Raw genomic sequence first — 27,621 nt, 5'->3', positions numbered from 1 at the left:
CGAGCATATGGTATGGTACTTCATCGAGCATAAAGGGGCTTCCCCAGAGATAGGGCCTCCAGTGCTGAATGGTTTTGGCTAAAGTGATCAGTTCCCTTTCATAGGCAGCTAATTTGTGGTGATGTTGGCCACGCTACCTGCTAAAATAAGCTATGGGGTGGCCTTGTTTCTGTAATACCGCGCCAATACCCCCTCCAAATGCATCACTTTCAATAACAAACAATTCATCAAAGTTGGGCAGCTGAAGTACCGGGGCAGATGATAACGTTATCTTCAATTTTTCAAAGGATGAAGTTGTTGTCATTGACCAAATAAAAGCATTATGCTTAAGGAGATTATTGAGCGGAGCTGTAATCTGTCCGTAGTTAAGAATGAATTTTTTTTAGTCACCTGTTAGTCCCAAGAATCCCTGTAACACTGAGACTGATGTGGGAGTAGGCCAATCGACCACTGCATGAATTTGTTATGGACTCTATAGCATCACGAGTTACCAACAGGCGTAGGAATTAATTAATGTGTTTTTCAATTTCCATGTAATTGTCTTTGGTTTGGTTTTTGTCTTTGGTTTGGGTTGGTTTAGCATTTATTGGTTTGAACCATTGACCCAAGAGGTCTTTAGGGTTTTGGACGTCCTCCACCCTATTTAAGGGGACGGCTAGGGTAATGAAGATTATGAATTGAGTTCACTCTAGTTAACGTAAGTTAGATAAACAGGTCAAGAGCTCCTTCAAGCTCTCTTCCGAATTTCCCCAATTCTCCTTTCCGAAATTCAATCCCCTTCAACCCCTCATTCCATCTCAACGTCAAGCAAGATAATGGAAGGAAGAGAAGAGAGGAGGGTGACAAGATCCATGGCTCGTGAGGATCCTAACAACATGGTATCAGACAGGTCCACCCTCGGTGATTCCTCTTCTCCAGAGGACATACGTCAAGTCCTTTCAGACCTTCAACAACGATCCACTCTTCAAGGTACTGAAATTTCTCACATCAATACTACCTTACAAACTCTGGAATCATCTCTACAATCCATCCTACGACAACTTGCTGCACTTCAAGCACCAACGCCACCACCAGCAACCAATTTTCAACAACAACCAGTTCCCCACCACCAATTCACGCCACCACCAAATCCACCCTTGCGCCAACCAATGGGTTCAATGCCCACTCACGCACAAGCACCATCAACGGTTCCCAGGTACTTTAAACTTAACTTTCCTACATATGATGGCTCTAAAGATCCTTTACTATGGTTCACGAAATGTGAACAATTCTTTTATCATCAACAAACGGTGGAAATGGACAAGGTTACTTTGGCCGCCTACCACATGCTCGATGAAGCGCTCATGTGGTTCCATCACTACCGAAATGTCCATTCCATTCAGGATTGGCTGCACTTTAAACATGCTTGCCAGTTAAGGTTCGGACCTCCAGCTAGCAGCAACCCAGTGGGGGAATTGATCAACTACAAACAGACCAGCACCTTAGAGGTTTACCAAAAAACGTTCCAAGAAAGGTTGGCCAGAGCTAGTGAATTTGTTCCTCCTCACGTACATGTTCAGATTTTTAATGCTGGATTGACAGAGGCAGTCAGATTGGAAGTGGAATTACTGGGTCCAACAAATTTGGACTCTGCAATGAATTATGCCAGGGCTGTGGAGCACAAACAGAGAGTTCTAAAAGAGTCTTTACAAAGAAAACCATTTTGGCAAAACAGAACACAGGGTACTGCATCTGGTCCACGTTTTGGGTCCTCTGCCCCTAACCGAGCAGATCAGGCTACTCATGTTCCTCCACACTCTATGCCACGTAAATTTTTGACTAAACAGGAAATGGATGCTCGAAAGGCGAAGGGCCTATGTTTTAATTGTGACGAACAATTCCTGCCCGGACATACCTGTAAACGTTTATTCAGTATTGAATTATTGGAAGAAGATTCAGAAGAGCTTCTTGAAAATGAAATTGTTGAAGAGGTACAACAGGAAGCAGAGCTCTCCCTCCATGCCATGCATGGCCTGCGTAGTTCTAATACCATGCAGGTAAAGGCCAGGTTACATCATCTCATGCTACTTGCTTTAGTTGATTCGGGCAGCACACATAATTTTATCAGTGAACCAGCCGCGCAACAATTGGGCTTGGAAATTCAACAACAAAGGGGTCTCTCAGTTTCAGTGGCCAATAGGGCCAAAATTGCTAGCGTGGGGTTATGTGCTAACACCCCTTTCACCATTGAGGGGCATTCCTTTCAGGCAGATTTACTAGTCATTCCATTGGCTGGATTTGATTTGGTGCTCGGGGTCAAATGGCTCCAGTTATTAGGACCAATATTATGGGACTTTCAGGCTCGGACAATGACATTTTCAGCACCACAGGGCCAGATTACATTACAAGGCATTGTGGCACAGGTCCCTTACGCACTTCACACTTTGCACATTCAACACACGGGTGATGATCAGTTAGCTCCTTTACTTATAGCATTTGCGGATTTATTTAATGACCCTACAGGTCTACCACCAGTGCGTCATTGCGATCACCGCATTCGTTTAAAGTTGGGAACTAATCCAGTAGTGGTACGGCCTTATCGTTACCCACATATCCAGAAAGATGAAATAGAACGACAGTGCATGCATATGCTCGCTCAGGGTGTGATCCAGCCCAGTCGATCTCCTTTCTCCTCACCAGTGTTACTTGTACGTAAAAAAGATAAATCTTGGAGATTTTGTGTCGACTATAGGCAACTAAACTTGCACACAGTTAAGGACAAGTTCCCCATTCTAGTTGTGGACGAGTTGCTGGATGAGTTACATGGTGCTACAATTTTTACCAAATTAGATTTGAAATCGGGCTATCATCAAATACGAGTTCACCAGGCAGATGTGGAGAAGACTGCCTTCCACACACATCACGGTCATTTCGAGTTCCTCGTCATGCCCTTCGGTCTCTCCAATGCACCATCCACCTTTCAGGCCCTCATGAATGAGGTATTTTCATCACTTCTGCGCCACTATGTGTTAGTCTTTTTTTATGACATTCTGGTCTACAGCAAAAATTGGGAAGAACATCTCCACCACCTCCACCAGGTATTTACCATTCTACGCTCTCATCATTTGGTTTTGAATCAATCAAAATGTGCTATGGGTACATCTGAGGTGGCATATTTGGGCCATGTCATATCAGCTGGGGGCGTGAAAGTTGACCAGAGCAAGATTCAGGCAGTTACAGATTGGCCGGTTCCCACCTCCACTACAGCATTAAAGGGCTTTTTGGGCTTAGCGGGATATTATAGAAAATTTATCCAATCTTATGGACAGATAGCAGCACCACTCAACAACCTGCTCAAAAAAAATGCCTTCCACTGGTCTTCTTCAGCAGAACAGGCATTTAACCTGTTAAAGGAGGCCTTAGCCTCAGCGCCAGTCCTACTTACCAGATTTTGAGGCAGAATTTGTGGTGGAATGTGATGCCTCCGGGGGAGGTATAGGGGCAGTGTTACAACAATTGGGGCACCCCATTGCTTATTTCAGTCGTCAGTTGGGACAACACCACCATAAGTTAGCTGCATATGAGAGGGAATTGATTGGGTTAGCCAAGGCTGTCCAACATTGGCAACCGTATCTTTGGGGAAGACCGTTTCTCATTCATACAGATCATTGCAGCCTCAAGTATCTTCTGGAACAGCGCCTCACCACATCCCCACAGCAGCATTGGTTAACTAAACTCATGGGCTTTGATTTTACGGTTCATTATAAGCCAGGTAGTTCGAATTTGGGGGCTGATGCCTTATCACGTCGGGATATTTCCACCACTCAAATTTATGCTATCAGTCACCCACGTGCACTGCTATTAGATTCTATTCGTGAGGAAGTAAATCAATATCCGGATCTTATGTCTTTATATCAGGATATTCAACAGGGAACAACTGCTCCTCATTGGACGATTCAGGATCGTCTCATTCTCTACAAAAACAGGATATTTTTACATAATACATCCCCACTTCTTCACACCATCCTGTCCTCTATCCATGATAGCACACATGAGGGTCGACAGAAAACATATTTCCGAATCAGTCGGGACTTTTACTGGAAGGGCATGAAGAGCACAATTGCTGATTATGTAGCTGCTTGTCAGATTTGTCAAAGAAACAAGGCCGAATCCTTAAGTCCAGCCGGCCTACTGCAACCGCTGCAACTACCATCTCAAATCTGGTCTGATATTTCCATCGACTTCATTGTTGGACTTCCCATTTCATCAGGTAAATCGGTGATATTTGTCGTCGTTGATCGGTTTTCAAAATATGGGCACTTCCTTGCTTTGGCGCATCCATATACTGCTGCTCAAGTCGCTCAATTATTTATGGACAACATTGTCAGATTACATGGAATTCCCTCATCCATTATCAGTGACAGGGATGCAATTTTTACCAGTCTCTTTTGGAAGGAATTATTCAAATTACAGGGCACCCAATTGGCATTTTTGTCAGCCTATCACCCGCAAACGGACGGACAAACAGAGGTTGTCAATCGCACTATTGAAATGTATCTTTGTTGTTTTGTGGGGGACGCACCTAGAAGATGGGTGAAATGGCTTTCATGGGCAGAATTTTTCTATAACACATCTTACCACACAGCACTGGGTACTACTCCTTTCAGGGTAGTTTATGGCAGAGATCCACCTCGTTTGTTACCATATGAACCGGGGGCATCCAAAGTCGTCACTTTGGACCAAGCATTAGCTGAACGAGATGCTATGCTCACTGAGGTACTTACACATCTGCAAGCGGCCCAACACTCTATGAAACGCTTTTATGATAAGAAGCACCGGGAGGCATCTTATTCCCTTGGAGACTATGTGTGGTTAAAACTTCAACACTACCGCCAGCTGTCCCTGACTGCAGCCAAGCGCCATAAGCTGTCTCCAAAATATTATGGTCCATTTCCGATATTGGACCAAATTGGGCCCGTGGCATACCGTTTGCAGCTCCCACCGGAAGCAAAGATCCACAATGTATTTCACGTCTCCCAATTGAGGCCCTTCCAAGGTGACTCGCCCCTACTACACACTCCACTGCCGCCACTACATGAGGGCAGAGTCCTTTCTATTCCAGCTCAGGTAATACAAGCACGCCACATTCAAGGGGATTGGGAAATTCTAGTCCAGTGGGCCGATGCCGATCCCAGTGACACCACATGGGAGCAGTTATCAACATTTCGACTTTTATATCCTTCCTTCGAGCTTGAGGACAAGCTCTTTCTCCAGGAGGGGGGTGATGTTATGGACTCTATAGCATCACGAGTTACCAACAGGCGTAGGAATTAATTAATGTGTTTTTCAATTTCCATGTAATTGTCTTTGGTTTGGTTTTTGTCTTTGGTTTGGGTTGGTTTAGCATTTATTGGTTTGAACCATTGACCCAAGAGGTCTTTAGGGTTTTGGACGTCCTCCACCCTATTTAAGGGGATGGCTAGGGTAATGAAGATTATGAATTGAGTTCACTCTAGTTAACGTAAGTTAGATAAACAGGTCAAGATCTCCTTCAAGCTCTCTTCCGAATTTCCCCAATTCTCCTTTCCGAAATTCAATCCCCTTCAGCCCCTCATTCCATCTCAACATCAAGCAAGATAATGGAAGGAAGAGAAGAGAGGAGGGTGACAAGATCCATGGCTCGTGAGGATCCTAACAGAATTTTGCTATATCTGCCTTCACGCCAGATGCTGACATAAAGTGGCCCAGATATGCTACCTCTGATATTCCCATGGAACATTTGGATTGATTGAGAACCAAATGATGGGAGAGTAAGATAGTGAGCACCTGGCGTAGATGTTGAAGCTGCTCGTCACAGTGCTTACTAAAAACCAGGATATCATAAAAAAAGACAATAACAAACTTCCGTAAGATAGAACGAAATACCTCATTCATGAGAGCCTAGAAGGTGGAGGCGCGTTGGAGAGACCAATTGGCATGACTAAAAACTCGAAATGCCCATGGTGTGGCCGGAATGCTATCTTCTCCACGTCAGAAGAATGAACTCGAATCTGGTGATATCCTGATTTCAAATTCAGTTTGGTGAATAAGTTGGCGCCATGCAATTCATCTAATAGTTCATCAACCACTGGAATGGGAAATTTATCTTTAATGGTATGAGCATTGAGCTCTTTGTAGTCAACACAAAACCTCCATGATTTATCATGCTTCTTGGCCAGTAACACTGGTGATGAAAATGGAGACCTATTGGGATGAATAATCCGTTGGACAAGCATAGTCTGGCACTGGCGCTCAATTTCATCTTTCTATAAGTGTGGGTAGCAGTAAGGGTGAACCACTACTGACTCAGTACCCAATTTCAATTGGATACAATTATCACAATGTCGGATAGGCGGAAGTACAGTAGGGGCCTGAAATAAGTCACCAAATTCTGTAACTAAAATGTCCTGGACTTGAATTTCTTGAAGACTACAAGGTGTGGGAGTATTTTTGCTATGATGTGTAATCTGATCCTGGTTGGCCATAAATGTCATGGTGAGCACCTTGAAATCCCACAAGATGGGCCCCAACGTCTGGAGCCAATTAATGCCCAGTACCAAGTCAAACCCAGCCAAGGGAATGACTAGAAAATCTGCTACGAATGAATGCCCTTCAATACAAAATTATGTTGAGGGAGAAATGCCTGCACTTGAAATTTTTGCCCCATTGGCCACTGAGACTGAGATGCCAATGTTAGTTTTAATCCGCAACCCAAGCTGTTGTGCGGCTGGTTGACTAATGAAATTGTGAGTGCTGCCTGAATCCACTAGTCATAGTAATTGCAGATGGTGCAACCCCGCACGGACTTGCATAGTGTTGGAGCTGCGCAAGCTAGTCATAGCCTGGAGGGAAATGGCTGGTTCATCCTTTTCGATCTCAGCATTGTCTTCCAACTGGTGATCTTCCTCTGTGTCATCCAATACCTCCAACCAGAATAAACGTTTGCATTGGTGACCCAAACATATAGTTCATCACAGTTATAAAAAAGTCCCTTGGCTCATTGTTGTTCCATCCCAGGTCTAGACAGGTGACGAATATGTTGTGTTGAGGGCGTTGAGGGAGAATTTTCATGATGGGGCGTTGAATTTTTCCTAGTTCGTGGAGTCCTTGAATTGGATGACGGGGCACTGGTGGGCGCCCTACTTGGCCAAGAGGGTCTTCTCACCAGAGACTCCTTGAGGACACGTTGTTTGGTATCTATAGTCCTGGCAAGGTTCATTGCTTGGGCCAGCTCTTGAGGGTCATGCAATTCTACTTCCAAATGCACGGCCTCTGTCAACCCACCAGTAAATAGATTAACATACTACTATGGAGGCACAAACCGACTGGCATGGGGCAGACATTCCGAAAAGTGTTTCTGATAAAATTCAATAGTGCCAGTCTATTTCAAATTCACCAGATCCCCCAAAGGGTTGCTACGGGCAGGAGGACCAAACCTCAACATGAAATATTCTTTAAATAAATCCCAATCCTGAACCTGATGCTCTGAATTAAATTGGTGGTACCATAGGCGCGTTTCATCGAGCATATGGAAGGTAGCTAAATGGACCTGGTCATCAGCATGTGTTCTTTGATTGTAAAAGAACAGGTCACAACTGTGTAACCAGATCAAGGGATCCTTAGACCCGTCATAGGTAGGAAAGTCAAGCTTGGTATACCTGGGCACCGTATTTTGACCTGGTGCGTGGGGTCCCACGGCTGGGGAAGGTGGTGGCGTAGATGTGGTGGAAGTGGGGGCAGTTGTGAACAGAGTGTCTCGACCGAAAGAGTAGAGCTGCCCGGTGGCGTAGGACCTTGAGCAAAGCCTTCCTCCACTCACCAGAGAAGGTGTTGTAGCGTGTCATTCATGTCAGACATGGCAGATTGTAGTCCGTCAGTACGCCTCCGATTTTCCTCCACGGTATGATGCATCTCCTCCATGACTTGACGCAAATCTTCCTAGGAACAGGAATCCCCAAGGGTGGTCCTATCTGATACCACGATGTTAGGATCTGCCCTTGCCATGGATCTCGTCACCCTTCTTTCTCCTCTTTCCTCCAGAATTTTTGTCAACGAAGAGGTGAGCTTTCTATGTTTAGTGTGTGCAATGATTTGGGAATGAATAGAGCCTTGAAGGAGGCTCGACCTTGGACCTCAGAAAGGGAAAATCTGACCTATAATCTATTTTTGATTTTATGCTTCCTTTCATTCAAGCCCCTTCTCCCATATAAAGAGGATTAGGGACATCAGCCCAAACCGAGGGGCACAAGGTTCACATGAATTACAATTAAACCAACATAACACCTAAAATGAAATTACATAAATTAATTCCTACGTCTGTTTATTACTCGAGATGTTATGGAGTCCATAACAAAGTGATCTACCAAACATCTATGAAATCCAGCCCGTATGAGGGCTTGGCTAATTTTTTCAAACCATACTCGAGGAGACTATTTCAGACCATACATGGATTTCTTCAATCGACATACTGACTTCCCTTCAACCAGATAACCAGGTGGTTGATGCATATAAATTTCTTCCTTGATATCCCCATTAAGAAAAATATTTCTCACATCAAGCTGATATACCTACTTAGAAGAATTAGCCGCCAAAGATAATAAAATACGTACCAAGTTCGTTTTGGCCACCAAAGAGAATGTTTCCTCATAATCAATTCCATAACACTATGTATAGCCTTTAGCAATGAGGCGAGCCTTAAGGCAAGTAACAGACCCATCTGGATTGTGTTTCACTGTAATAATCCACTTGTAACCGACAAGTTTCTTATCTGATTGAAGAGGAACTAGAGCCCATGTCTGATTTTCGTAAAGTGTCTATATCTCTTTGCCCATTGCTGGCTTCCACCCTGGATGTTTGAGAACCTCCTTATAGGACTGTGGGACTGATATGGAGAAGATAAATGAAGGAAATTGAAAACATAAAGGGGATAGACGATGGTGAGAGACAAAATTGTATATGGGGTGAGAATTAGAGAGCCTAGTGCAAGTTCTGGGTTCTTTTCGCAAGGCAACGAAACGTGTATCATATTGTGGGCAAAACAAAAAATAGGAGAATTTGGACTTACCTCGGTGGGATTCGTAAACTCAGTAGGTGTGGTGTCAAGCAATGTGTCTGGGGGTTGAGCAGTTTTCGTAGCACGAGGCACAACCGGTCGAGGAGAATTTGGTATTTAAGATAGACCTGGAAGAGCATTGTTAGAATAGTATGAAGAGTCTTAAAAAAAATTGACATACTTGGGCAGAAGTAAATGTTGGAGAGTGGGATTGTAGAAAACATAACCCTTTTGTGTACGAGAGTATCCTAAAAAGATACACTTGATAGATTTGGGATCAAGTTTACTATGTTGTGGGGAGGTAATATGAACAAAACATTGACACATGAAGACTTTCAAGGGAAGTGAAAAAGTATCATCATGTGGCAACAATAACTAGTATGGGGATTTATTACCTGGAACGGAAGAGGGTAGCCTATTTATAATAAAATTGGCAGTAATGAAGGCATGCGGTCAATAAAAGTATGGAGCTTTCATGGTATATAGTAAACTGCGAGCAACCTCGAGAAGATGACAGTTCTTCCATTATGCTACACCATTTTGTTGGGGGTGTAGGCACAAGATGTTTGATGGATAATGCCAATCTCTTGACAAAAGGAGTCAAGGTCTCTGGAAGTATATTCTTTGGCATTATCAGACCGAAGTACTTTTATTTTTTGACCAAACTGAGTGAATACCATAGCATGAAAGGATTTAAATATGGATCATATTTCAGAATGTTCTTTACAGAGAAATAATCAAGTGGTACGAGTAAAATCATCAATAAATATAATATAGTACCTGACTCGAGAAATATTTGAGACACTCAAAGATCCCCATACATCTGTATGAATCAATGAAAAAGTAGTAATGCTTTTAAGTTCTGGAAGAGGTGAGTATGCAGTCCTCTGGTGTTTGCTTAGTTGACAGACTTCACAATTTAACTCTGACCTTTCTTTAAGAGTAGAAAAATGACAATGAAGAGATTGTGCAGATGGATGTCCCAACCAGTTGTGCCATAGACTTGTTTCAGTTTCACTGATTGAAACAATATTTATTTTAGGCACATCCAGGTCACGACCTCCACCAATCACTTGGTTCGTTATAAGATCCTAAAACACACAACAAGTGGTGAGCAGGTGATGGAGCAATTAAAATATTTTGTGAGCTGACTAATAGATAAAAGATTCAAGGGAAAAGTAGGAACAAAAAAAATATATGTGAGTGGAAGTAATGGTGTAACAAAAGTGGATCCTTTCCCTATAACGTTTTTTTTTAGAGCCATCAGCTATGGTAACAAATTTATGTGAGAGACACGAAGAAACTGAGTGTAGTATATTTTTGTTACCTGTGAGATGCTCGGAGGCCCTTGAGTCAATTATCTAGGATGAAGAGGAGGCAGATAGCATACCTGAAGCGTGGTGGTAGTAGCAGTTGAGGAGGAACTTGGAGTAGAACACATTAGTGTTTTCATTTTCTGGAATAAATCATAATTATCATCGGTAAGGGTTTTTTGTTGATTTTCAAGACTCCATGAATTTAGCTCAAGGAAAAAAAGGGAGAGAGACCCATTGGGAGAAAACCAGAGGAAGAAGAGGTTTTGGACTTGATTTCTTAAGCTCTATTTATAGATTAATAAAACTACTGTATTATACCCATAAACTTAGGGTTTAGGGTTTTAACCATGGAACTTTAACCTAATTACATCAATGCCATCTCTATGAGATGACCCTTTATTTACCATACTACCATCATTGTATGTGGGCCAATGGGCCTTCTCCTTGATCTGTGGGCCTTGAGCTCGTCTTCTATATCTCTTGGATGTATGAATCTTCCTTGGTTTGATGGGCTAGGACCCTATTGAATTTAGGACCCCATAAATAATACCTCGAGCAAGGGGAAAGAGAAATAAAAAAAGGAAAAAGAGAAGAGCTCTCAAGTAGAGAGAGAAGAGAAGGAAACTAAAAGAGAGTAGAGAGAAAACACTTCACACGAGAGAGAAGAAAAAAATAAGAAACTTGCTTGATGAATTCTGAGATACATTCACCTCTATTTATAGTTGAGGAGGTGATAGAGTCCATGTACAAGTATTTTTTGACTCCTAATTACAGTCCAACTAGAACTCTCCAAGATAAACCTATCATGATAAGATTACATTATGTATTTAAGAGACTACTTTAACTCAACTTCTAACTCTTCTTTAATCACATGAAACAAGATAGAAGCCACCTCATGATCTTATATTTGTGGGTCCCACATGATCTTCCAGCTCATGTTGATAGAGAGACCAGCTAGTGGTATCTTTGTGGGTCCCACTTGATCTTAAAATCTTCTATTTAATTCGAGCACATGTTCCTTATCTCTTAGCTAGAGCCACTTTGTATGAGGACTCTTGTTGATACCTCTCAAGCTCATGGTGGGTCCCACCAGCTTGTGTAGCCATGGTGGGTCCCACATTGTAACACTCCCCCTCAAGCTGGGGGTGAGAAAATATTGTAGATGCCCAGTTTGCTGCAAATGTTGGACAAAATTTAGTGAGTGACTAGTTTGGTGAGAATGTCTGCAACCTAGTTCTATGAAGATACATGCTGGAGAGATAATATGCCGGTAGTGAATTTTTCTTGTATGAAGTAGTAGTCTATTTCTATATGCTTTGTTCTCTCATGGAAGACTGGATTTGATGTGATGTGAATTGCAACCTGATTATCTCAATATAGATTCATAGGAGTTTCTTTGTAAAAACCCAGTTCAGTTAGGAGAGATCTGATCCATAGGAGTTCACTGATTGTGTGTGCCATGGCTCTGTACTATGCTTCTGCACTTGACCTTGCAACTACATTATGTTTCTTGCTCCTCCATGTAACCAAGTTTCCTCCAACCATCGTACAATATCCCCAAGTAGATTTTCTGTCATCCGGTGATCCGGCCTAGTCTACATCTGAGAATCCTTTGATGTTGAAGTATCCCTGATTTTTATAGAGGAGCCATCTTCATGGTGCTCCTTTTAGATATCGTAATATCCGTTCTAGTGCTTGCCAATGACTGTGTTGTGGTTTGTGCATATATTGACTTACCACACTACTGCATATGAAATATTTGGCCTCATTACGCAGAGATAAATAAGTCTTCCAACCAATCTTTGATAGTTTCTGACATCTTCTTCTTCTCCAGTAGATGCACATAATTTTGTATTCGAGTCCATAGGAGTTTCTGCTGATATACATCCCAACATTCCAGTCTCCTCTAGTAGGTCAAGGACATATTTCCTTTGAGATAATATAATTCCATGTCTAGATTGTAGTACTTCAATACCCAAAAAATATTTGAGTAGTCTGAGATCCTTTCTCTTGAATTCAGTACATATCATTTATTTTGTCTTTTTGATGTCCTCGGGATCACTGCCAGTTATAATAATGTCATCAGCATATACGGCTAGAATTACCTTGCCCTTTGGTGTCTCTTTAATAAAGACCGAGTGATCTCCAGAGCATCTGTGAAATCCGACCCGTATGAGTGCTTGGCTAAAATTTTCAAACCATGCACGAGGAGACTATTTGAGACCTTAAATAGATTTTGTAGTTGACATATGGACTCCCCCTCAACCACATACCCAAGTGGTTTCTGCTTAGAAATGTCCTCCTTTATATCCCCATTCAGAAAAACATTTTTTACATCAAGTTGATAGACCTGCCTGGAAGAGTTAGCTGCCAAAGAGAATAACAAATGTACCGAGTTTAATTTAGCCACTGGAGAGAAGGTTTCTTCATAATCTATACCATAACATTGTGTATAGCCTTGAGCAACAAGGCGAGCTTTCAACCGAGCCATGGACCCATCCAGATTGTGTTTCATTGTAAATACCCATTTGCAACCAATGGGTTTCTTATCTGAAGGAAGGGGAAATAGAGCCCATGTCTGATTATCATAAAGAGCCTGCATTTCTTCATCCTTAGCCGCCTTCCACCCTGAATGCTTGAGAGCCTCTTGATAGGATAGTGGTACAGGTACGGAGGAAATAGCCGATAGAAATTGACAACAAACAGGGGATAGACGATGATGAGACACAAAGTTTGTTATGGGATGAGAAGTAGAAGGCATGGTGCATGATCTGGGCTCTTTCCTAACAGCAAATGGATGAATATCATATTCTGGGCAAAAAATAATCGAAGAAGATGGACTTACCTCGGTAGGATCTGACAACTCAGTAGGTGTGGTGTCAGCCAGTTTTTCTGGGGGCTGAGTAGTTTCTGCAGCTCGGGGCACAACCAATCAAGGAGAATCTGGTATGGATGATAAACCTGGAGGAGCATTATCAGAATCATATGGAGAGTCTTCAAAAAATGTGACATACTGAGACACAAGTAAACGGTGAAGAGAGGGATTATAGTAAACATAACCCTTTTGTGTGTGAGAGTATCCTAAGAAGATACACTTCACAGATTTGGGATCACGTTTACAGTGTTTTGGGGAGAAAATATGGAAAACACATTGACAACCAAAGACTCTCAAAGGCATTGAGAAAGTTACCAAGAACGAAAGAGGGTAACCGGTTTATAAGAAAACGTGCAGTAAGAACTGCATGCGGCCAATAAAAATATGGAACTTTCATGGCATATAGTAAACCACGAGCTACCTCAAGAATATAAGCGTTCTTTCGTTCAGCTACACCATTTTTTTGCGGGGTGTAGGCATACGATGTCTGATGAATAATGTCATTTTCTTGACAAAACGAGTAAAGATCTTTGGATGTGTATTCTTTGGCATTATCCGACCAAAGGACTTTAATTTTATGCCCAAACTGAGTGAGTACCATTCCATGAAAAGATTTCAATATAAATGGTATTTATGAATGCTCTTTAAAAAAAATAACCAAGTGGTACGAGTGAAGTCATCAATGAATGTAATAAAATATTTCACATGAGAAATGTTGGATCAAGGGTCCCCATACATCAGTATGAATTAAAAAAAATGGAGAGACACTTTTAATTTTTAGATGGGGTGAGTATGTAGACCTCTGATATTTACTTATTTGACATGCTTCATAATGAAGGTCTGACCACACTTTAGGGAAAAAATGATGAAGAGATTGGGTGGACGGATATCCCAACTGGTTGTGCCATAACCTGGTTTTTGAACGCTTTGATACCAAGTGGATGTAATATTTATTTTTGGTACATCCAGGTAGTAGAAACCCCCTTATTCATGGCCACCACCAGTCACCCGCTTCGTTCTAAGATCCTGAAACACACATGAAAAGGATGAGAAAGTTATAGAGCAATTAAAATGTTTGGTGAGCTGAATAACCGATAAAAGATTCAAAGTGAAAGTAGGAATGAAAGGATATCAGTGAGCGGAAGTGATGGTGTAATAGAAGTGGATCCTTTCCCTTGAACTTTAGTTTGTGAACCATTAGAAATGGTAACAAATTTATGTGAAAGACATGGAGAAACTGAGTATAAAAGATGTTTGTTACCTGTATGATGCTCGGAGGTTCCTAAGTCAATTATCCAGGATGAAGAGGAGGCAGAAAACATACCTGAAGCGGTGGTGGCAGAGGTTGGTGAAAAATTACTTGGGGAGGACTCCATCATGGTCTTTATTTTCTAGAATAGTTCATAGTCTTCATTAGTAAAAGTATGTTTTGGAGTTGTTGTGGTAGACTGCTCTACTCACTAAGGCTTGGTTAGCCTTATTTCTCATTAGCTTTATAACATCTTTCATGAGAGTGGCCCAATCTACCACATATAGAGCATTCTTTCAGGTGAAAACATGTGTCTCTAGTGTGGCCATATCGCCTACAATAGGTGCATTCCTTCCCATCTGTTCGATTAAAACCAATCCTTCGACCTCTTCCTCTTCCTCCTCTATAAAATCTGCCTCGGCCTCCACCTAGGTCAAATGGTGTTCCCCTATGTCCAGAGTACATAGCGGATGGTATTTCAGTAGTAGAGGAAGAAGAATATGGAATACAGAGAACTGTAGCACATACATCATCAAAAGTGGGAACCAACGGAAGAGCTAAGAAGGTGAGTCTTAGTAACTTCAAGATGCGGTATAATGTTAACAAGGCATATGGCAGTTATCAAGACCTATTTCTATTTATCTTGGACAGAGATATTTGTAGAGTTTGACTAGGCAAGTTTTCATTCTTGAAGAAAGCCTACAAAACAAGCCAAATATTCATGTATATTGTCTCCTTGTTTGGTGGTAAGCATCCATTGTAAAATATCATATGGCCTTGGTAAGTTGTCGGAGCTTGAATACAACTTGGCGCATGTCTCCAAAATTTGTTTAGCCTTTTCTAAATGAATGACATTATTGGAGTCATGTTCTTCCATACTATTGATAACCCAACTAATAACCAATGTATCCTCCTTTAACCATTTGGTATAGAATATATCATCTTCATCAATATGTGGTCCACTATTGGTGAGATGACCAACTAGGTCCTTCGTGATAAGAAATCGACGAACTGATGTGGACCGGTTCATAAAATTTGATACAAGGGTACAGTGGCAATTGTGAGTATGTCACTCTTGTGACTTATATTATCTTCAGCCATAGTAGACAAATCAAGTCAAATAGTTCTCCAATCAAGTAATCAAAATATGCCCAAGTTGAAGGTTAATGGAGATGCTTACCATAAATGCTAAGTAATTAATTTTAATGGATAATGAATTGTAAAAGGCTCAACATCATCCTTCTTTATCCTAGAATCTAGTTCCCACAGATTTATAAAAAAAAATCCAATATGCACTAGTCTTGGTCAAAGTATTGTGCAAACCATCAAAAACTGCCTTGATAATCTCTTCTAATCAAAGATAATCCAAGATGCATATATTCTCATAATTTCATAAGATGAAAACATTCATAAGGACATCTATAAACCACCTCTTAATACCTAAAACAAGTAGCATAAAATTAATAATATTAGAAATAAATACTTATCTCTTGAGCTTCAATCTTACTTCATAATGGGCCTTCTATGAGAAGCTTTTAATCATATCTTCATATAGCATAATGGGGATCCTAAATTGGTAGCTCTAATACCATGTTGAATTTAGGACCCCATGAATAATACCTCGATCAAGGGGAGAGAGAAAAAAAAGGAAAAAGAGAAGAGCTCTCGGGTAAAGAGAGAAGAGAAGGAAAATAAAAGAGAGTAGAGAGAGAACACTTCACACGAGAGAGAAGAAAAAAAATAAGAAACTTGCTTGATGAATTCCGAGTTACAATCACCTATATTTATAGTTAAGGAGGTGATAGAGTCCATGTACAAGTAATTTTAGGACTCCTAATTACATTCCAACTAGAAATCTCCAAGATAAGCCTATCATGATAAGATTACATTATGTATTTAAGAGACTACTTTAACTCAACTTCTAACTCTTCTTTAATCACGTGAAATAAGATTGAAGCCACCTCATGATCTTATATTTGTGGGTCTCACATGATCTTCCAACTCATGTTGATAGAGATACCAGCTCGTAGTATCTTTGTGGGTCCTACTTGACCTTCAAATCTTCTATTTAATTCCAGCACATGTTCCTTATTTCTTAGCTAGAGCCACTTTGTATGAGGACTCTTGTTGACACCTCTCGAGCTCATGGTGGGTCCCACATTATAACAGAACCTTCTTCTAACACACTTGGATATGTAGGTCTTCCTTGGTCATGTGGGTTTGGGTCCTTTCTTCCAACAATCGCCATCAAGCTTGGGGTGAGAAAACAACATGAACTCCCAACTTACTGCAAATGATGTATAAAATTATTTTTGTATAAAATGGCACATATTCCAATATGCCTTCATCTCCCAACACTTCCCCTCATGCTGGTGCTCTCGTTCACGAGGCTCAGTTGGCATAATATAAGTGAGAGTAAATCACTCCTACCCGCTAAGACATTGCTCCATACTCCTATCTTAATTCATGCTGGATATAGGGCATACTCTGTCTTGTGTAGGTAGTGTGTCTATCGGTTTTGCTTTGAAGTGTCCACCCCACCACCGTGTCCCTTCATAAGACAACGAATCTCAAGTGGTAGAGTAATAAATGACATTAATGGGGAGAAGTGGGCTTATTTATCATGGTGTCGCAATCCGGACACAGACTCTCATGTTGTCCCAACTATGATATTTTTTAGAGTTACATAAATGATAGTGTCCCAACCGTGATATTTTTAAGAGTCAAATAAATTATAGTATGAGAAAAGGCACTGAGGCTACCTCGTCTTTAATAATAATGTCAAAGAGGCACGATAGCATCAGCTGAAATGGGTTTGGGCCCATATAACTCTAACAAAAAATCCTTGTAAAATTGACCCATGAAATAATCAAATGCAAATATCTGTACCAAATAATATGTTGACCAAGGAATAATCTATCAATTCTTCAAAATAATAATCTAGCCAAAGAAAAATTTAGTAAGTCACGTCGAGTCAATATATCCGAGTCGCACAGAAATATTTTTAAGCTTTGGTCCATATACATATACCGAGGCAGAAAATTAGTGGCCCGAGTGAGGTTGACCTGGACTCGAGTTGATTCGGTCTGAGCTAGTCTGTGTTGACTCGCTAGATTGGTGCTGCTCAACAACAGCTAGAAGGGGAGCCTCGGGTTGCTAGGTAGTGGGGTTGACCCATTCCGGTCTGGGTTGGGCTGGAACAAGCGTTGAACCGGCGCAATGAAATTTTCCTAACTTATGAAATCTAAATAAAGCAATAATACCTTCTTTCTCTCCGATGCCGAAGACCTCTTGGCGGAAACAAAGCTTGGAAAGGCAACTTTTCAAACAGCAAGATTCCAGTCATAGAGGTCTTTCCAAAAAAACTTCACTCTAGAAGAGACCTTCCAGAAATATCATATAAAAAATCATATAGAAACCTTCTGAGCCAGAGACTGCCGATTCTGATATCTTCGGAAGAAGAAAAAAATATGCCAGCAACAGTAGAAAAATAGATATGGAAACCAGAGGAGTTTCTGAAATTTGTTGTTAAATTCGGCTACAGTATCATCTTCTTCCCTATGGCACCGAATAGAGCAATTATCTTCCTCCCTACAATGTTGGCTCCCGAACAACGTGGGACAACAGAAAAAAAACTTGGCAGATGGCTTGGTTTCCAGTGGTAGAAAAGTGATCCAGTAGAAGAAATATCTTCCGGAGTAATATCTCGAAGAAGCAGTAGGACTTTCCAGTAATATCCCACCAGCTAAAGGAAACGATAAACAAAGACGGCCGGATGGCAAGGTCATCTTGTTTGGCAAGAAGAGTAACAACATTATTGCTCACGGCAGATAACGAACCAACAAATTTGCCAAAGAGAACGATGGTGATTGGAAGCATGATGGCAACAAGAAGGAAAAATAGTTCAAGTCATAGGTCGCAAGCAGCACAAACAGAAGGGCTCCGAAGATATGGACTCACTGGTATGATTGTGTTAAGCTGAGTCAACTTGACTCAACTCAGATACGGGAAAAAGGGCAGAGTGCAGTAAGATAAAAACTAACAAAATCAATGGATTTAGCTAGGCAGAAGGTATCAAAATTTAAATCTGAATTTCAGAAAATATGAAAAAAATCTTCAATACGAGAAAAGAAAATAATGGGTTGATTTAATACTAAAAACCATACTACGAGTCCTGAAAATCAAAGCTCTAATACCATGTTGATTTTAAAGGACTCTATGAATTTAGCTCATAGAGAAAAAGGGAGAGAGACCCATTGGGAGAAAGCCAGAGGAAGAAGTGGTTATGGACTTGATTTCCTATCCCTCCCCCTGAAGTTCTATTTATAAATTAATAAAACTACTGTATTACAATAATACCCCTAAACTTAGGGTTTAGGGTTTTATCCCTAAAAATTTAACCTAATTCAATCAATGCCAACTCTATGAGATGACCCTTTATTTTCCATCTTGCCATCATTTTATGTGGGCCTATGGCCTTCTCCTTGATGTGTGGGCCTAGAGCCCGTCTTCTATATCTCTTGGATGTATGAGTCTTCCTTGGTCTTATGGGCTTGGGCCCATCTTCTAACACACTCTAATATGTGGGCCTTCCATGGTCGTGTCGGCTTGGGCCCTTTCTTCCAACATTTTTTTTTTTTTTTGTGGATGTAGTAGACTGGTCCTCCTTTGTATCACTTGTTAAGGCTTAATTAGCCTTTGTCCAGTCCAGTTTGCCATGGACTTTATAACATGTCTCTATAGTGTGGCCATATTTTCCACAATAGATGCATTCCCTGTAATAGCACGTATCTATAGTGTGGTCATATCTCTCGCACTTAGTACATTCCTTGCCATCTATTCTAACCACAGCCTCCTCTTTAATTTCTGCCATGGTCAGATGATGTTATCCTATTCTCGAAGTACATAGAGGATGATAGTTCAGTAGTAGAAGAAGAAGTGTCTAGAATACGTAGTAATGTGACACTTACATCATCAAAAGTGGGAATAGAATAAGCGCTAAGAAGTTGACTTTTAGTAACTTCAAGATACGGTTTAATGTTTGCAAGGCATATGGCAGTGACTAAGGCTTCTTTCTGTTTGTCTTGGAAAGAGACATCCTTGGAGGTAGGCTGAGCTATTTTCCATTCTTGAAGAATGCCTCTAAAGCAAGCCAAATATTCATAGATATTTTCTCCTTGTTTAGTGTTAAGCATTATTTGGAGAATATCATATGGCCAGTGTAAGTTGTCAGAGCTAGAATACAATTTAGCACATGTCTCCCAAATGTTTTTAGTAGTACATTGTTGGAGACAGGTTCTTCCATGCTGTTGATAAGCCAACTAATAACCAAAGTATAATTTTTTAACCACTTGTTATAAAAAATATCCTCTTCATCAATAGGTGGTCCAAGGTTGGTGAGGTGACCAAGAAGGTCTTTTTTTATAAGAAACATGTGAACCGATGTGGACCAGCTCATGAAATTTGATACCCCTCGCAAGAGTATAGTAGTAATTATGAGTATATCACTCTTGTGACTCATGTGTTTCTTTAGCCATAATAGGCAATTCAAAAATAAAATCTCCAATCAAATACTAATCAAAACAAACCAAGTAGAGTTCTTCAACCAACTCGGTTAATGGAGAGGCTCAATACCAATCTTCTTTATCAGGGAATCTTGCTCCCACAAAATTATAACTTTTTATCCATAAATCTCAACATAAACTAGTCTCAGTAAAAAAAATTCCAAACCGATAAAACTGCCTTGGTAACTTCTTCTAATCTGAGATGCATACATCTCCATAATCTCATAAGATGAAGACATTCATAAAAACATCTCTAAACCATCTTCTAATATCTGAAGCCAAGACAATGAATCAGTAATATAAAAACATAAATAAGCTTATCTCATGAGCTTCAATCTCGCTTCATAAAGAGCCTTATAAGAGTAGCTTTGATCATAATTTCATAGAGTATTCCTTTAATGTGGGGATCCTAAATTTGATGCTCTGATACCATATTGAATTTAGGACCCCTTTACTGATATCTTGAGCAAGGTGAGAGAGGGAGAAAGAGAGAGAGTGTTGTCAGGTAGAGAAGAGAGAAGAGAGAAAAAAGGGAGAAGAGTTTAGACTAGAGAGGAACACTTCACGGTGAGAAGTGGAGAACTACTTTCTTATTCATAATTCGAGTACAAGCACCTCTATTTATAGTAGATGAAAGTAGTAGAGTCCAAGTACAATTGAACTATCATTCTCCTAATTACATTCAAACTATAACTCTTAAAGATAAGTCTATCATAATATTATAACTCAACATAATTAGAAGACTAACATAACTCAAAATCAATCTCTTCTATAAGGACGTGACCATAAGATAGAGATATCAGCCCGTGGTTATCATTATGGGTCCCACATGATCTTCTATCTCATGTGATAAGGATACCAGCTCGTGGTATCTTCGTCGGTCCCACTTGATCTTCAAATCTTCCAACTCATGCCAGCTTGTGTTTCTTATCTTCCAACTCATGCCAGCTCATGTGATGACTCATCATGTTATCTCTCATTCTCATGGTGGGTCTCACCAGTTCTTGCAACCATGGTGAGTCCCACTTTGTAACAAAACCCTAGTACATGAATAAAAAGAAAAAGAACATAAAATCTCTCATAATTACAACTTATGCCACTCACTCATTTAATTACAATAGATAGCACTCATACAACTTAAGCATTGTCATATAAAATAACATATAAGAAGTGAACTTAAATAAGAAACTAAAAACAAGAATCTTTTATCAAAACAATTCTCCTTCATATGCTTCAAGTAGGAGACACCTTTCCATTTCTTCTTTGAATTGCTTCCACTCATGTCCCTCGTTCTTCATGAGACTTGCCTTAGTACTTCTCAAAACTTGCTTCTTCCACAAAGAGTAATATGTCGATCTATGCATATGGCATAACCTCTCATAATAGATGAAAAATTAATTAGAGAATGATTGACTAATTAAAGATATATTTGTTGAATTTAGGATCCCTTTTTTGAAATCATGAGCAAGAAGAAAGAGAGAGAGAAAAGAAAGAGGAGAGAGAGTGCTCTCGGGTAAGGAGGACAAGAGTGAAAACGGAAAAATGAAAGAGAGCTAGCTTGTGGTATTCCTACTTGAATTGGTGGAACCTACCTTGTAACAATATTTATTAATACAAATTATTATTGTTATCAACGATATGTGACCCACATAGTCCTACAAATTGGTGGCCTCATATTATAATATTTAAATTGGTAACATACTCGATGGAAGATGTGATGTAATTAGAATGACACTGATGTAGTTAGTTTACATTTTCTATCTCTTATTCACTCTTATTAGGGTGAAGGGTATACATGTAATATTGATACTTTTGATACCTATAAATATGATTTATGGAGGAGGGTTTGCATAAGTCCAAAACCCTAATTTCCTCATCTCTTGGATGTATAATATTCTCCTCTCTTTCTCTTTCTCTTTTTCCTTCTTTCTTCTTTGTTAAGCACCTAGCCAATACTACCGAAAATATTGGCCTATTAGGAGCGGAAGACATAGGTACTTAACCCCGGACCACAACAATACACCCACCGTCACGAGCCGACGACCACGGTGAATTTTACCCACATAGCGATGAGGGGATATCTGTTAAATTATCACAACATGGCCTGTGTCTGGGTGACGTGATCACTTGCGACCGTGGGGAATCGAACTCGCGACGTAGCACCTGCTCTAATACCAATTTTTTATAGTCCCAGATCCCACAAGGCGATTTGTAGGGAAGAAGGAGGAGAAGCAAATCAAGCTCGAAGGGGAGCTCGATAACCTAGGTTCATTGAGGAGAATGCCGATCCTTGGGTTCGTTGAGGAAAACGCAGCTCCTTGGATTCGTTGAGGAGAACGTCGATCTCTAATTTTGGAGAATCAAGACTTGTCCATTTCATTCCAGGTATTCCCTTAAATAGGACTCATGACCACAAAGTTCTAGAGAGAATTACAATTTTGCCCCTCCATGGCAATTAACTTGAAAAGTAAACTAATTGACTAAGTAACTAACTCAGCCACGACATATGCATGACTCAGCCCGTTGTTGGGTTCATAACATTACACCCCCCCCCCCCCCCCCCCCCCCCCCCCCCCCCCCCCCCTGAAGAACGAGCTTGTCCTCCAGCTCAAAGGCAGGATAGGTTGGGCAGAATGTTTGCACATCTTCCCAGGGGACAGCCGCACTACCTTTGTCAGCCCATTGGACGGGAACCTGAAAAAAAAACTTCTGAAATAGATTCCAGGACTAGCACAAGCAGCTAGTAGCCAGGAAAGAAGCAAGTGAGGGGCCCGCACCGATAGGCAATTGAACAATAAGATCGGGTCAGACATTGTTTGCACACTACAGGCCGCTTTAATCAATTCAGTTGAGAGATTTGTTCCTCATCTTGTGTGATGGTGTGAATACTATAAGGTTGCTCGTCTGCAGAAATTTGGTGGTTGTCGTCTTGCACCGCTTGGGAAAACCATTGTCCACACTCTTCCATGCTTGCTAGACTATGTGCTCCATCCAAACAGAAAATGAGGCCTCCAAATAATGTACAACTACCCTCACTTTGTGTAGCATTCATTATGTGGGTCAATTATCACCTGTGCCCGATTTTGTAATTTGGCCATTACAAGTCCTTCTACAAACTCCTCAGCTAGATAGCTCTGGGCCAGGTCTGTGTCTTGAATGTGTCCCGGTTTTTGAATCCACATATGACCGAGGGTAATTGCAAGTTATGCAGTTAGACACTGGTGGTGCCTTTGAAGTCCAAGTTTTCGTTCATTAAGCAAGCCCATGTCCAAAGGGGGAGCTATTTGTAAAGGCACACCTAGGTGAGCGGCCTTGTTCTCAATTACTATCATTGCTTCTGCTGGCTGGGAAACAGTAAATGCTGCCACTTCATTCTTTAATATGTCGGCTTGCTCTCCAGTAATTGCACCAGGAATATGTCCTAGGATATTCATATGGTAATATCCCAGGTAAGATATTCCACTGACCACTGGTTGTTGCCACACTTTAGTTGCATCAAATTGTCCTCCTAAACCCACCTCTAAAATGGAAACATCCACTTGCGCTGCTGCCAATATCTTAAAACCCAGTAATGTAAGGAATTTGAAGTAGTTTGATATGGGCACATTTGTATTTGTGTTGTCCTTCGGTCTATCCCAGCACCAACAGAAGTATGCAAGGACCTTCTGACGAATTTCACCGCATATAAACTGTGACGACACATATACTGCATTTTCCTCGAATTCTGCATCATCAACTCTAGTTTCTGGATTGCTTTCACTGAGGAGACAATTGTTTCCAGCAATGACAAACTGGTTAAGCTGATGGCTGAGCACACCTTCCACTAGTGTGCAATCAGAGGCAGCAGCAACCTTCTGTATAGCTTCCCTCATGTCATTGTGCTGCTGACAACCAACCTCCCCCAAATAGACTGATTGCTGCCCTTTGATTCCTAAGCCCAGAAATCTGATCTCCATTTTTGAATTTTCTGTGGCAGCTATGGTTATTTCATTGGCAACGATACAGTCGGCATATGGAGATGGTGGGCCTTGCCGAGTAATGATTCTATAGAGAGTATTTCTTCCATCCAAGCAACTTCTTTTGTGAGGAGTAAATTGGCAGCATTAGTGGCCGCAAAAACAAACTGGGCAGCATCCATTCCAGTTAATATGGCTGCATCTATAGAGAACTCTTCTAGTGCCCAATGTAGGGTCCTGAAATTACCATTTGACTTGGACATATTGTCAGAGATCAACACGAAGTGTCCATTGCATCTGAATTCTCCGGGCCAATGATGTTTTGGTGACAGTGCAGTATGGTTGTGGACACAGAAATTGAGATGGTTTGTATATCTGAAGATATCTGGACAAAGTCTGAATAAACCTGGGCAGCAGACTGCAGCAATCCTTCAGATTCATTTCTTGCCTTCTTCAACATATCTTTCAGCACGTGACCATAACCAAGCAGGGTACTCTCTTTAGAAGTTTCAAATCTAGACATCACAAGTTTTTGCTCACTGTACTGAAGTACATCAAACACCTCACCAGACATCAATTCCATGTTCCTCGAGATCTCTACTGCTGCTGTTTGAATCCCTTTCTAATGACATTGGGCATTAAGTTCCAAAATCAAAGGTGAGTAATGAAAGAAGGCCACCATACTGACGGCGACAACTGCAACAATTTTAATTTTCATCATCCTCTCTGCCTCAAGACGTCCAAGAATGGCATCAGCAGGAAGAACATTGGTTCTGTTCTCAACAGCAGTACTATAATTCCTCTCCTTCCCCTGTTCAATAATACTCCTGAGCACAGAAATCCAGTATCCCCCTTTCTTTCCGGCCTTTTATCAACTATAAGAGCTACGGTCACTAATGATAGATAGAGGTCAGGTGGTGGTTTACCAACTCCCACGTCTCGTTGTGGCATTGAGTCGAAGAGCTCCCCTGCAGAAGCCACCGCACCACCCCCACCATTTTCTTCAACTCCATTTGCAACTGAGCGTGGTCCATTTGAGGCAAGGATGGAAGGATTCATCTGGGTCAAAGGTCTGTGGGATTCAATGTCTGTTGTTTGCTTCTCAGTTGCAACATTACACTCAAGTTCCTCAAGCTCAACCAGAGCTGCACGAACTTCCTCAATGGAAGAGTAGTGATTCATGTTAGGACGTAAATCAGCAGAAAGATCCTGATTGTTAAACTCAATATCTAGAGGTACCCCCCTAGGATAGCTACCTCCACCATTCCCAACATGATCACCACCAAAACCACCATCACTGCTAGGCAGGGCACCATAACCACCTCCGCCACTACCCCCATACACCTTACCGTCCCCACTAGAGTTCCAAGAACCCCTTGCAGTAACTGTTCTTGGAACACCCAACTCGTCCACAATGAAATTTTCGAAGCCCAATTTTTCTATACCCCCAGGAAGAAATCTCTACGCTGCCCTCATGCTTCTGTTGACCGGTATCCCAAAATAGAGGGTGCCTTTCACCAATTTGTACACGCAGGACAGTGGAATTCGAAGACTCACCTGGCATTTATGTCGATGAGTTGAGGTATGTTTCTGCTGAGTGAGAAGTGGAGCCGATGCCAACTTTCATATTTACCCAGGAGGTCCTTCTAGCACCGTTGTCACCTAAATTAATGCCCTTAGGAAGCTTTTCTCAACGGCGAACAACATCAATAGTGTTGATGAAGGAGGCATCCGACCGAACGAAAACATGCAAATCCAAATTGGGCTGTTTCCGAAAAGATTTGAGGTCGAACGACTTTGGAATGGACGAAATTATTTGCCGAGACAGAGGCTGCACCGTCTCTTCCGGAACGGCGATTTTTCCCTCTGAATCCTTATCAAGATGTGTCTCTATTTCGGCCCCTCTCTCAGACCTTTCAATGGAAAACTATCATCTATCATCACGTATTGCCGAGATGAATTATGTGCGCACTACTGCAAAATGATCATGAATTAGGGCACGTATATCATCACGTGCTACTGTAAAATGATCATGGATTACGGCACGTATTTCATCTAGGATCGAAGAATCACTCATTGTGTTCCTTCTCTCTTTTTCCTAAAGTTATTATATATGGAATCCTGAAAATCAACATGGTATCAGAGCAGGTACTCGTATGTGGGTCTTCTCCTAAATTATCCACGTGTAAGAGTCCAAAAGGCCTACATGTGTGGATTAGGGCACGCATTTCATTTAGGATCGAAGAATCGCTCATTGTGTTCCTTCTCTCTTTTTCTTAAAGTTATTATATATGGAATCCTAAAAATCAATATGGTATCAGAGCAGGTACTCGTATGTGGGTCTTCTCCGAAATTATCCACGTGTAAGAGTCCAAAGGGCCTACATGTGAGGGGAGTGTTAAGGAATACTCCACATGGATTAGTGAAATCAAATATCTTAAGTTTATTAATTGGTAAATAGGTTTCCTAAGATGACTAGTCATTTTGGGATAGGCCTTGGACCCAACTTCACATGGTATCAGAGCTGTGATTTTCAGGATTCAAAGTATTTTTCCCTTCTGGATTATGTGTCATGCAAGCATTGTTATTGTGATTAAATCTGACGGAGTCTTATTCTGAGAAGGATCCTCTTCTCTGTATGTTTGCTTCTATTTCTTCAAGATATTACAACTATTAATCCAGAACGTATCTCCTCCTTTGCTGGATGTCTACTTTACTAGGTGGTTATCTCTTTTTTTTTTCTTTGGTGGCTTACCTTTGTCTCTGCTTATTTTTTATAGAATTGCTAGTTGTTGTCTGATTGCTGCTGATTTCCCATAATTGATGATTGCTATCTTTGCTTAATTAATTGTTGAGTCATCTGCCTTGATTGTTGCTTCGAGCTTTGGCAGAAGATACCAAGTTGCTGGTTGATCGGTGTTATTTTGGTATTGTTGATTCTATCTTTCTAGTATTTTTGTGTTTCTATTTTCTTTTATGTTGGGAAGATTGCCTCCCGATTTGGAAAACATCGGTGATTTATATTTCGGGAGGACAATGACTTATTGATTTCGAAACTCAAACTACAAAGTTTCTGGTTGACTCTGCCTCTACCAGAATGTTACTACTTGGCTTTTATTTTTGGATTCTTACTAAATCATCCCATCTGGCTTACTGATATGACGGAAGTTATCTTGATTATGAATCATCACCTATTGCTATTTAATCCAAAGAAAATATTTCTAACTTGCTGATTATAGCTGTTGGTTTTGCTGGTTCTTCCAATTTCATCATTTTTGCTTCTCCGGAAGATCTTATTACTATTTTTAGGAAACTTTCAATTCTCTACAAAGCTGCTTCTCTGGGATCGCTGGTTCATCACCGGTGACCATGACAATCCCTCTCTGCTCTCACAGCTGTCCCGCTTTGTTCGGAAGCAAGGAAGAAGACGACACCATAGCTGAATTAAAGTTTCTCTAATTTAGGAAACTGGATTCAATCGAGAGTCTCTTGGTGTGCTGTCGCTGGCAACCAAAAATAATAACTATACATCTAAAAATATATGTAGTAGTACGAGTAAGGATTGATCCCACGAAGAGTGATTAGTCTACT

The sequence above is a fragment of the Aristolochia californica genome, unplaced genomic scaffold (genome assembly GCF_029961685.1).
Source record: "Aristolochia californica isolate CCGP_79_NKW_82.1479 unplaced genomic scaffold, dmAriCali1.0.hap1 SCAF_3, whole genome shotgun sequence".
NCBI lineage: Eukaryota > Viridiplantae > Streptophyta > Magnoliopsida > Piperales > Aristolochiaceae > Aristolochia > Aristolochia californica.
Note: the sequence above shows the minus strand (reverse complement) of the source record.